At 41.4% G+C, this 12,324-nt stretch overlaps 1 protein-coding gene across 1 annotated transcript in view; it reads right to left on the bottom strand.

The window, feature by feature from the left end:
• Positions 1 to 12,324, bottom strand: part of LOC137341585 (copine-8) — a 342,934-nt gene that overhangs the window by 212,812 nt on the left and 117,798 nt on the right. The window lies entirely within an intron of this gene.

A 12,324-nucleotide genomic window follows, 5' to 3' on the forward strand; every position in this document is an offset into this window, starting at 1 on the left:
ATCTACGAATAAAAGCATTGCATAGTGTCCAAATTCAGTTTACAGGAGTCCAACAGTGGTTGTGACCATTAAAGGTTTAATATAAGAGTGCAGAGGACATTAATTAAAATTAGAAGAGGAAGACAAATCAGGAATGAAAATGACTAGAGAAAAATTGCAAAGGACAAAACTAGCATACCACAGAATTGTTTCCAAATAGCAGCTGCGCAGCTAACAGGTTAAAAAGTTGAATGTTTTTATATGATCATCCAAGTTATAGAACTAAACAGGAAGAGCATTACTGACATATGCAAATTTGCCTTATATCCTGAAACAGGCTAACTTTGGCCAGCATTTACTGTAATCCTTGAAACTAAATATTACTGCTTTATTAAGTCCAACCCAGGGATGACTGTGATAGTTAATTCAGAACTGAGTTTCACAATGTTAAAATGGTCATGTTTAATTCTGTAATGTCACAGCATTAATTATGATCATTTTAACATAGTTAATTCAGAACCGAGTTTCACAATCTATTGTCATTGTGAAATCAAGTTATGTTCTGTTTCATAGTTTAATTTTTTCTTTTCTCACCAATTTTCTCCACACACCATCTCTCTTTAAGGTATTGATTCCTTGCAGGTGTATAGTATCATAGCTCTGGTTGCCCTCCTAACTTCAAGCAAGAGGCCAGTGAGTGCCGACAGGATATTTGACAGCATGGTCATCAAACCATGTCCATTGCCCCAGACTTTACCCCCCACCCTCTTCCGGCTGCAATCAACCTGGACTCCCACTGCTGCCCGACTTACCTTTCCAGGAACCTTTCCCTTTGGTCCCCAGTGGTGTCCGGTTCCCAACCCAATTCCTGCTGTCACTCTGGCCAGTTTTGGGCGGGAGAAAGAGCAGAAAATGAGACCCTGGAGTAAAACATCGAGGAGTCCATGGGGGCTTCCCTCCCACCTCATACACCGCTCACCCTGAACATGCCCAAAGTTAAAATCAGGGCTTTAGTTGATTTTTCATACACAAAAATTAGTAATCTACTGAAGTTGACTAGTCAACTATGTTCACTATTATTTGATGCTGTGTGAAAATTACATTCTTGTAGTTCAGTGGAGCACTTGTAAAAGGCTGCTTTAATTCTTAAAAAAAAAACTGAATCTGAGTTAATGCATAACTACATTGTCCATCCAAGTGGAAAAACCTGTATCTTTGTCCATATGTAAATTATAGTCAAATACCAATCAGAGAGCCAAGTTATCTTAACATTCATAACGATAGAGCTAATTAATCCAAGAACTGTAAAAGCTTTAACTAAAATCAGTGGGGTATAAATTCGTCTAGGGCGGAAATGCAAAATGGGCGAGTGAATCGGCATCCCATTTACACTCCACCCGATTTCCTTTTCCAGTGAAGCCAGTGTCTTTACAAAGAAAAGCTATTTCATTTTAGATTCATGTTTGTCTGTGGGAGAGAACAGCCAACTGATTGATGTTTTTTTTATTCACCAAGTATTTCTGTGAGTAATCATTCATAGCAAAGGTCAACTTGATAACCATAATTTTTATCCACTTGTAACCTTTTTTACACTGGGCAGAGAGAGCACACTAGCTGTAATTGAAAAATGTTTTTAAACTCAGGTTTCACTTGCATTGTGGATTCATGAACCATGCTACTCTTTTACACAATATACAAATCTACTATGAACAATAAATTGTGCTAATTATTTAGACTGCTTTTTCATTATCTATGCTACACCACAGTTTTTCCAGACTGCAAGCAAAAGGCACACCAACTTGTGTAACTGATTTATGAAGGGCGAAAAGGTGAAATTCTCCTAATGAAGCTCTTAAATGATTTGTGCCCAGAGCTCAATTATTCAAAAGGTAATAATAAACAAAAATGAGGATACAGTTAAAAGTTGAAGCAAATACAATGCAGACTAGGCTAAGCAAGACTGGTAACCTGTCTAACTATATATGAATTCCACCATGATAAATGAATTTCTGCTACTCAGACCTTTCTTACACAGCATGCAATACCTGCCCTATTGTTAGTATACTTCTTCCAAAACCTTGACAGAGTCTTGATTAAAGCAGATATGCTCTACTGTATTTTCTTTCAATCCAATCAATGCTATTACTGTTTAAGCCCTTGCGTAGCTCTGTATCCTCCTCCAGCGCTACAACCTCTCCCGAATTGTCTGGTTCTCTGACTCTAGCCTCTTGTACGTCGCCTCCTCCCTTGACCCCACCATTGGTGGCTGTGCCTTCAGCCATTTACGCCCCCACACTCGAATTCCCCAAACCTTTCTCGCCTCTTTTGACTCTCCTTAAAAACTAAGCTATTGCTCACCCCTCCTAATATCCCCTTGGCATTCATTTTATTTTTCCTTGTGCCTCTGTGAAGGACCTTGGTCTATTTTTCTACGTTAATGACGTTATATAAATGCAAGTTGTTGTCGAGTGTGTCTTGCCAAAAAGTACTAAGGATTCCATGGAGAAAAACTTAATTGTTGCAGCCATGGCAGTTGATAGGATCAGGATTCTCACTGAGCAGAAGTTTAGTGTTCACTTTGATACTGCCATATTTATGGATTTTTTATATAAACAAAAGATTGAACTGCTGTTGCTATACTGATTCTGATGATCTTTGAAACGTTATCAATTCTACTGCAAGATATTTCAATTAGGTTATCTGGTTTAGGCGATCATTGTTCAGATGGTATTTTAGATTACGCTGTTCAAGACTGAATGAAAGGGGCTTTGTTTTGGTTTACTGATATACACATTTTTAACATTTTTGATTAATATTCAGCTAAATATTTTGTATGTACGCCCCTGCTTCAGCTGCTAATGCAAGATCATCAGGGAATCTTTAAATGCTGAGGATTCCTTCATTACTATTTATACCATTACTTTAATTGTTTCAATCATAACATATTCTAGGAAAAACAGTTGAAGAGTTCTGCAAAATGTAAAGACCCTGGCAAACACTCAGATTGCGTAGGAACCAATCTGTTAAAACTTTGATCATTTTTACAGAACATTTGCCTCTTTTATAAAGACCTTGAAAAATGTGATTGCAATTGGCAGGCACATTTATCTATTGTAATAGTTTAAACAGGCATTGCTGCCAGATTTTCTTAGTCACAAGGCTATGCATTTCTTTGCTATGATTCTAAGTATTTTCTATTAATTGACGTAGTACAAAATTCTGTTCTACATTGTTTCTCCTTGTCTGAAATCCGATTGCTCCTCTGAAAATGTTTTCAATCTGGGTCTGACCATATGAAAATCACCATACTAGTATGTCCTATCATTTGCACGATGTTTTTTTTCCATGAGCCAAGCATACTTTATCCTCTCATATATTCCTGCAAATTCCATATATTGTTTAAATAACTACTTCCCTTGTCTGATTGACTCAGTGGGAAAGGTTATTTCCATTGAACTCTTTATGGTTCGTGAGGATTTTGGCAACTATTCTAACCTCATCCTTTCCAATGATCAATTTTGCTGGCATTCTCCCATTTGTCATTAGCCACTGAGGACTGGTTCATTGATGTTTAGATGCTTGGGTGATCAGAGGTCTGCACACCTTTCTTCCACTCTGTGCACTGCAAATAACTAGTTTTGATTCTGGTCAGTTGTTTAACTTTGTGGAGCAGCATTTAATGCAGGTCAGCGATAAAACAATCTCTACAAGGAACATAAGTCCACAAGATGTATAATTTGACAGGTCCACAAAAGTACTGAATTATATATAAGAAGTCATAGTCTATGTTTTGGACCATGTTATTTTGAAAGTCATTCAACCTCAAATATATATAAAACACTGTTCACATATTGTACTGAAATTATGTGCTCTGGCTTGTTGGCCAAAACACCAAGTGGTTCATAGATAGTACATTCTAGATTTGTTACCATTTGCTCAGTACTGATGCCTATGCAAGAAATTGGTTTAAAACCATTAGCATATCTGCTTGTGATAACAACTGAAGGTATATCATGTTATGCTGTTGTGTATTTCTTAATTCTTTTACAACTAAAGTTAAAATGGATCCTGCCATGTTTTCTGTTACATCCTGGATAGCCACAGGCTCCAGCCTGAGAGGGAAAGCATGGGGCCTTATTCTTGGAGAGATAAATTTTGTGATTTAGTACTCCTGGCGCAGAGCTTTGTGCAATAGGAGCACCAACCAGAAACACAAGTGCAAGGATCAGTGCACCCAATTCGCAGCCTGCATTATTTTCTATCGATAAGTTATGGACCAAGATTCACAGAGGCCATGAGGGGTAATTTTAATGTAACTCGCCGGGCAGGAAACCCACGGGATCGGGTGGAACTCCGACTTCAATGGAGAGCAAAATTGGGCAAAGATGTAAAACCAACATGGCACCCGATCCTGTCAGTTTCCCGATGGGCGGGAAAGGTTAAAATTACCCAGTGAATCAGCTATGATGACCTGCGCACCCAAATTCCCAATACGTGCTCCATTGCGCAAAGCTCTGCAGTGGGAGCACTAAACCATAAAATCTACCTGTTGGGTCTTGGCACATGGGTTTTAAATGCTAATGGTAATATAACATTGTCAAGAGCTATGTTTTCACGTTTTCGTAAAGCTTTAAGATTGGAGCAATCTGTCCAATGCAAAAGGGGTTATCACTTTCACATCTATGCATAGTTTCAGTCAGAATGAGAGCCTGGGTTGCAACTGAGCAAACAATCAGGTATTACTGCTGTTTAATTTCTAGGCAATCCACATTAGTACACAGTAGAAACATTTGTAATCTTGTATTTGTATTAGAGGAATAGTATCATTGTTATACATCAAATGGTCTTGATATGAAAACTTTGATAAGCAACTTTCTTCAGTCTGTTTGTAAATCATGAGAACAAGCAATTTTAAAATTGTGCTCGCCACAGTTTGGAGTCTTCATTTGTGAGATGAAAAAAAAAATTGTATTTATATAGCACCTCTGACCTAAGGACATCCTAAAGCAATTCACAGCCAATAAACTACTTTTGAAGTGTAGTCACTGTTGTAATATAGGCAAATGCAGCAGCCAATTTGCACACAGCAAGTTCCCACAAACAGCAATAAGATAAATGACCAGATAATCTTTCTTTTTAATTTTGGTTGAGGGATAAATATTGGCCAGGACATCTGGAGAACTCCCCTGCTATTCTTCACATAATGTGGAGATGCCGGTGATGGACTGGGGTTGACAATTGTAAACAATTTTACAACACCAAGTTATAGTCCAGCAATTTTATTTTAAATTTAAAATGAAATTGCTGGACTATAACTTGGTGTTGTAAAATTGTTTACAATTCTTCACATAGTGCTATGAGATTGTTTACATCCACCAGAGAGCCTTAATACCTCAACTGAAAGGCAGCAGCTCTGACAATGCAGCACGCCCTCAGTACTGCTCTGGAGTGTCAGCCTAGATTATGTGCTCGAGTCTCGAGTGGTATGGTACAATTCCTAAGTTTACAAAAAGAAGAAAGAAATTGGATTCCAGGAACTATAGGTTGGTGAGCTTCATTTCAGTTGTAGGGAAGATATTATTAAATATTATAAGAAACACCAGAGCTGACTCTGAGGTTTTGGAGTTTCTGTTGTGGAAGTGCGCTTGCAGAGAGTGCTGGCTGGAAAATCATGGGCCAGCAGTACTGATTTTCCATCCATTTATGGGCACTGCGGGCCCATAATTTCCCAGCAGTGCTCCTGTGTTTCATGCTGCAAACCCCCAATTGAGGAATCAGCCCTACTATATAAAAAAATCCAGAAAATACCCCAGTTATCAGAGATACCCAACATGGCTTTAGGAGGCACAGGTCATGTAGACAGAATAAGTGTCAATTTAAATGTTTGTAATTTTTTACAACTTTCTACTGAATTGATTTAGTTTTTTTGAGGAACTGACTAAGACAATGGATGAAGGGACTCCAGTGTATATTACTACTTGGACTTCTAGAAAGCTTTAAATAAAATTCCACATCAACAGCTTTTTGATAAAACTTGGATGTCTTGTTATTACTGGGGAAAATCAATTGGCTTCAAATTGGACTCTGGTGATAAGTGGAGTTCCCCAGAGCTCTATGCTGGACATTTTACTGTTCATTGCTTCATTAATGATCTTGAGGAGGGTATCAGTACTAATATTAAAGTTGCAGCAAGAAAGAGATTAGTACATTGCAAACTGATTTATATTTAAATTTATCAATTGGGGTAATATTTACCCCGTCACTAAATGTTTACAAGAATGGAAAAGCAAATAGGATTCTTGGAAGTACTACCAGATCAATACGTTCAAATATAATAGCACATACTTATAGTATATTAGACTTTGCTTCATTTGTACTCGGATTATCGTGTCCAATTTTGACCCCATATCTGGTGATGGATATTAAGGCTGCTGATGAACTGCGTAGGAGGGCAACAAGGATGGCATTAAAACTTGGGTTTCTTAGTTACAAGGTTAGACTTGGAGAGAGTTAGGTTTAATCACTTTGGAGAAACATAAGCACAGGTAGGATATAATTAGGTTTTTAAAATTATGAAAAGGGTTGGCAATAATAGATTTGGATAAGATATTCAAAATGGATAACGGCCATACCTACAAAAAGCATAGGTAAAGAATCAGGTGACACAAAATATTTATTTTCTCACAGGATTACTGCCCTCTGGGACAGATCACAAGATGACAAAATATGTTTGGATGAAGACATTTAAGACTTAAATAAGTCCAATGTCCTGATCTCAACTACCTTTTCCTAGAAATCCATTCCAACTGTCAATCACCCAATGTGTAAAGAAATACTTCCTGATGTCAGTCAGTAATTTTACAAACCTGAACTTGTGTCTTCTTGTTCTGCTGCCCTAATGTATTCAAAAATACTGACTCAGTTTCACTTTTCTATCCCATTAAGTAGCTTACATAGTTCCAGATTCCTTCGAGACATTGTTTCTTTAGGCTGAAAAGCCCTCACTTATTAGATTGTTTCTCACAGCTCTTTCCTCAGACATTAGTGATGAGCCTCGTCACTTGCCTTAAAGATCTGGATAGCTCCTTAAAGTTGCAACAACCAGATTTGTAAACAGTGCTCCATGCTACCCTGACAAGGGCACTGTACAGCTTCAGCATGACCTCTGGGATTTGTCCTCAACTGTTTTGGCAATACAATCCAGCATCCTGTTTGCTTTTTGTATTACCTTCCGACATTGTTTAGACATGGTGAGTGACTAGTCAACTAACAACCCTGGACAAGTTCTACCTGACCCTTGGAATACATGTGCCTTCTAACTCTTGCTTGCAATATGCAGTACCTTGCACTTATCCATATCAATTCCATTTTCCACTGATTAGCTCAGATGCAAACCCTGTAGAGCTCTCTTTGTAAGATCTTGGCCAACACCCTCCCTAATTTGGTGTCATCTGTGAATTAACTACCTTGCATTGAGACTCCAATTTCATATCATTTAATATAGCAGGAACAGAGCAGACAGTCTCAGCACAGAGTTCTGGGGCACCCCATTCAATATTCTTTCCCATTGTGACCTCGTTCCCTTTACAACTATCCTCTGCTACCTTCCCTGTAGCCAGTTATTAATCCCCATTCAAGTCTAACTCTTGATAACCAATGACTTTAGTTTGTAAAGGAGTCTTCCATGCAATAATTTATCAAAGACCTTTTGGAAGTCAAAGTACACTATACAATATGGCTCACCACACCCCCCACTCCACCTATTGAGTATGTAATCTCCTCAACAAGGTTGATGAGCTAATAGTTGATGTGATAAGTATGGTCTTAAGAAGAAACTTAAGTTCCTGAGGGAGAAGGATATTGGAGTGCACCAAGGGTATGTGGATAAGTTAAGTTCACCTGGTGATGCAGCATAGGTAAGCATGGTCTTCCAGAGCTTGCTTGATTGCTTTATGCAGTAAGGAGGATTTGCCAGAGATTTCTCTGTTCTTTCTGTAGTTGAAGAGGACAGTTCATGAGGTTGTACTATCTAATGGATAGGGACTAACTTCTTTTCTAACTCTTTTCACATGTTTATAAAAGAGAAATGTTCCATTCCCAATGATACTATCTTTAGCAAAAAAAGTGTATGTAATAAATAAATACACACATATAACACTAGAAGTACCTCTTCCATATCATTTATGAATAGTACAAACAGCAGACAATCCAGAACAGACCCATGAAGAACTGTCAATGTTCTCCCATCCAAAACTTCTCCACTTCTTATCACCATATCATCCATTACCTATTGCTAAGCCAGATTTCAATCAACTTAATTAATTTGCCATTAACTTTATGACCTTTAATTGTCTTCCAAAGTTTCACTTGTAGAACTTTTATCAAAAATCTTCTGAAATTTCAAGTAAATTATATCTGCTGAATAGCCCTAGTCTTCCAAATTAGTTTTATCCTCAAAAAGTTACAATAGATCTATGAGGCACAACCTACTGTTTCTGAATATGCTGCTTATTCCTTATAACCTCTATTTTCTTTAGATAAATGCAAATAGTATTCTATGTAAGAACATACTGATGCTGAATATTTCCCCACCATAAGGAAAAGTAAAGTAAAAATAGCCTGACATACCATTGTATCACAGTAGGGACAGAACAGGAGGCTGCCATTCAGCCCATCGTGCCTGTGCTGGCTCTTTGAAAGAGCTATCCAATTAGTCCCATTCCCTTGCTCTTTCCCCACAGCCCTGTAAATTTTTTCCATTCAAATATTTACCCAATTCCCTTTTGAATGTTACTATTGAATCTGCTTCCACCACCCTTTCAGGCAGTACATTCCAGATCATTACAACTCGCTGCGTAAAAAAATGTTTCCTCATGTCACCTCTGGCTCTTTAGCTGATCACCTTAAATCTGGGCCCTCTGGTTACCAACCCTTCTGCCACTGGAAAAAAATTCTCCTTATTTACTCTACCAAACCATTCATGATTTTGAACACCTCTATCAAATCTGCCCTTAAGCCTCTCTGTTCTAAGGAGAAAAACCCCAGCTTTTCCAGTCTCTCCACATAACTGAAGTCCCTCAGCCCTGGTACCATTCTAGTAAATCTCTTCTACACCCTCGCTAAGGCCTCGACATCCTTCCTAAAGCACGGTACCCAAAATTGAACACTGCCTGAAAGGGTGGTGGAAGCAGATTCAATAGTAGCATTCAAAAGGGAATTGGGTAAATATTTGAATGGAAAAAATTTACAGAGCTATGGGGAAAGAGCAAGGGAATGGGACTAATTGGATAGCTCTTTCAAAGAGCCAGCACAGGCACGATGGGCTGAATGGCAGCCTCCTGTTCTGTCCCTACTGTGATACAATGGTATGTCAGGCTATTTTTACCATTAGGCTGCAGCCTAACCAGTGGTTTATAAAGGTTTAGCATAACTTCCTTGCTTTTGTACTCTATGGGCACAATTTTAAAAGGCCGGCAGGATGGCAGCGGGGGGGGGGGGGGGGGGGGGTGAACGGGCGCGTGAGTAACCCGAATAATAAAAACTTATCATTCCCCACTCAAACGCAACTTAATTGGTGGCCGTTAATCTAGTTTCCGGGTTTGCGTCCGAAAGCTGGGCAGCGGGTGGACTGCACACCCACATCACCTGCTGTCATCTGGAGTGTCTAGATTTAAAGGGCCATTGCTCCAATGGATTTTGCTGGAGCAAAGAGCAAGAAGACCCAATGGAGCAGCACGGGGCAAGGCTGCTCTAAGTTTCAGTGAAGCCTCACTTGAGGTGCTGTTGGCCGGGGTGAGAAGGAGGAGGAGGATGGGGGAAACTATTTTACCTGGCTGACAGGAGGAAGTGCCCTGCCTCTGCCAGCAAAAAGGACTGGTTCGAGGTGGCAGAGGAGATCACGAGCAGAAGCAACATATCCCACACTTGGGTCCAGTGCAGGAAGCGTTTCAATGACCTAACTAGGTCAGCAAAAGTGAGTACACTTACTGATTCTCCTGCATTCCATGTTGCACATCACCTCCCACCACCATCCCCCCCCATATCATTCTGCACTGCCAAGACTACCCCATCACATCACTCCTCACATCCCCTTAAGCCTCATCCTCAACTTACCTGCACTTCCTCATCTCCCCATTTGTGACCCTACCACGACCACTCACCCCAATCCTGATCCAATATGATGTCTCTGTCTGATACTCACCCTCTGATGCACCTCTTTCATGGTCAGCCTCACCCAAAGCAATGCATTCATCGGCTGACCACTTCACCATCACTCACTCAAACGTCTGAATTTTCTCCCCTTCTAGAAGAAGAGCACAACATGCACACGAGAGGGTGAGGACTGAGGCGAGCCACAACAAATAGTGGTCCTCACAGAGGCGGAGGAGGCGGCCCTGGAGATCAGCCACACCCTCGAGTGCCTGTCCATCGGAGACGCTGAGACTGGCACCCCACAAACGTCTGATGACACAACTTTAACATGCATGACACACAATATGAATTGATGTTAACAATGCTTGGTATGTTGAACACCTCAGTATGCTCATCGCAACATGTCACATCTGTGATGATGCTTGACGTTGCCTTCTGTTCTCTTACAGGCCCTTCAATGACCAAAGTGACGGCTGAGGACAATTCCTCAGAGTGTACTCAATTTTGCTGGCCTAGTTAGGTCATTGAAACGCTTCCTGCACTGGACCCAAGTGTGGGATATGTTGCTTCTGCTCGTGATCTCCTCTGCCGCCTCGAACCAGTCCTTTTTGCTGGCAGAGGCAGGGCACTTCCTCCTGTCAGCCAGGTAAAATAGTTTCCCCCATCCTCCTCCTCCTTCTCACCCCGGCCAACAGCACCTCAAGTGAGGCTTCACTGAAACTTAGAGCAGCCTTGCCCCGTGCTGCTCCATTGGGTCTTCTTGCTCTTTACTCCAGCAAAATCCATTGGAGCAATGGCCCTTTAAATCTAGACACTCCAGATGACAGCAGGTGATGTGGGTGTGCAGTCCGCTCGGCCTCTGAGGGTGCACCGTCACATCTTAGTGAGCCATCCACCAGCGCAGATACTCACACCTCGGTGGGTCCTAGTAGTCAGTTAGTTGGGTTGGCACCTGGAGAGTCACCACACACAAGTGAGCAGGAGAATCCACGTTGGTGGGTGCACTCCTCTACAGGCTCTGCTCAGCTGGACGCAGATGCTGAACCCCAGGGCCGTCCTTTAAGAGGAGAATGATCGAGGGGCAGCAGCATATTTGCGAGGTACTGGAACAGGTGCCATGCACACTCTCGACGATAGTGCAGAGGACAGAGGAGTCCAACTCCTGCATTAGTGGAATGGTGGCACAGGTACGTAAGGGAATCTCAGATAGTGTCACAGGGACGTGAGCAACTGTCTGAGATAGTGTCACACATAACTGCTGAAATGACTGAGATAGTGTGGCAGGTAAGTGCAGGAATGTCTGCGAAGGAGAGAAGGCTAGCCTCCATTGAGCTTCAAGTATGGTTCACAAATGAGTCCATTCAGGCCCTGACAACAGCCATTTGGACTCATGGTGAACAACATTTTGCTGCCTTAAACAGGCAGACAAAAACTTTACAACAGGGCTTACAAGGCATCACACATGTCCTCCAACAGGGTGGTAGGAGTGAAGTGGGCCTGAACCAGGAGAGGGATGATGGCGAAAGGCGACATGGAAGTGGGGACGCCACTCAAAGCGCTCCCACGTCTCAACTGTTGCCCCCCTCTCCCAACTAGTACCCGCAATGCCACCTCCTCTCCAGGTGGCCAAGTCCGCCTATGTACAGGTGCAGGTGGAGCAGCCCTCAAGGGCTCCAAAACCCAGAGGGCGTAGGCCCAAAGCATCTAAGCAGTCTGGGCATGAACGTGAGCAACCTGCCACTACCTCTGCTGCAGCCACAAGGGATGCACCACGTAGAAGTAGTAGGAAGAGAAAGGTTAAGGTTATGTGAGTATGAAGGGGATGCACAAGGGTGTCTCACAGACTGTCATGTTTTTAATTTATATTTGGTTTTTGATAAAGTCACATTAAATATTATCATTCTCACCACTACTGCCACGTCTTGCCCATTCTTGACTGGCTTTTGTGATAGCGCCCTTTCATGTGCTTCATCATGAAAGGTGAGACTTGATGCCTCCCAGTGGGTGACTTTACAGTGGGTGTATGTGTAATTACAGGACTGTTTTGTGCAGGGAGGGGTGGGGGGCTGGTGTTTGTGCTGCTCTTTCCAGGTGGTGTGAGGACTGGACTATTCTCACTTTGTGATCTTATGAGAACCGTTCACATATGAGTGACTCCCTGGCCTCACGAGCAGCCAGGTGAGCCGGTGCTCT

Source organism: Heptranchias perlo, chromosome 24, assembly GCF_035084215.1.
Source record: "Heptranchias perlo isolate sHepPer1 chromosome 24, sHepPer1.hap1, whole genome shotgun sequence".
Classification (NCBI taxonomy): domain Eukaryota; kingdom Metazoa; phylum Chordata; class Chondrichthyes; order Hexanchiformes; family Hexanchidae; genus Heptranchias; species Heptranchias perlo.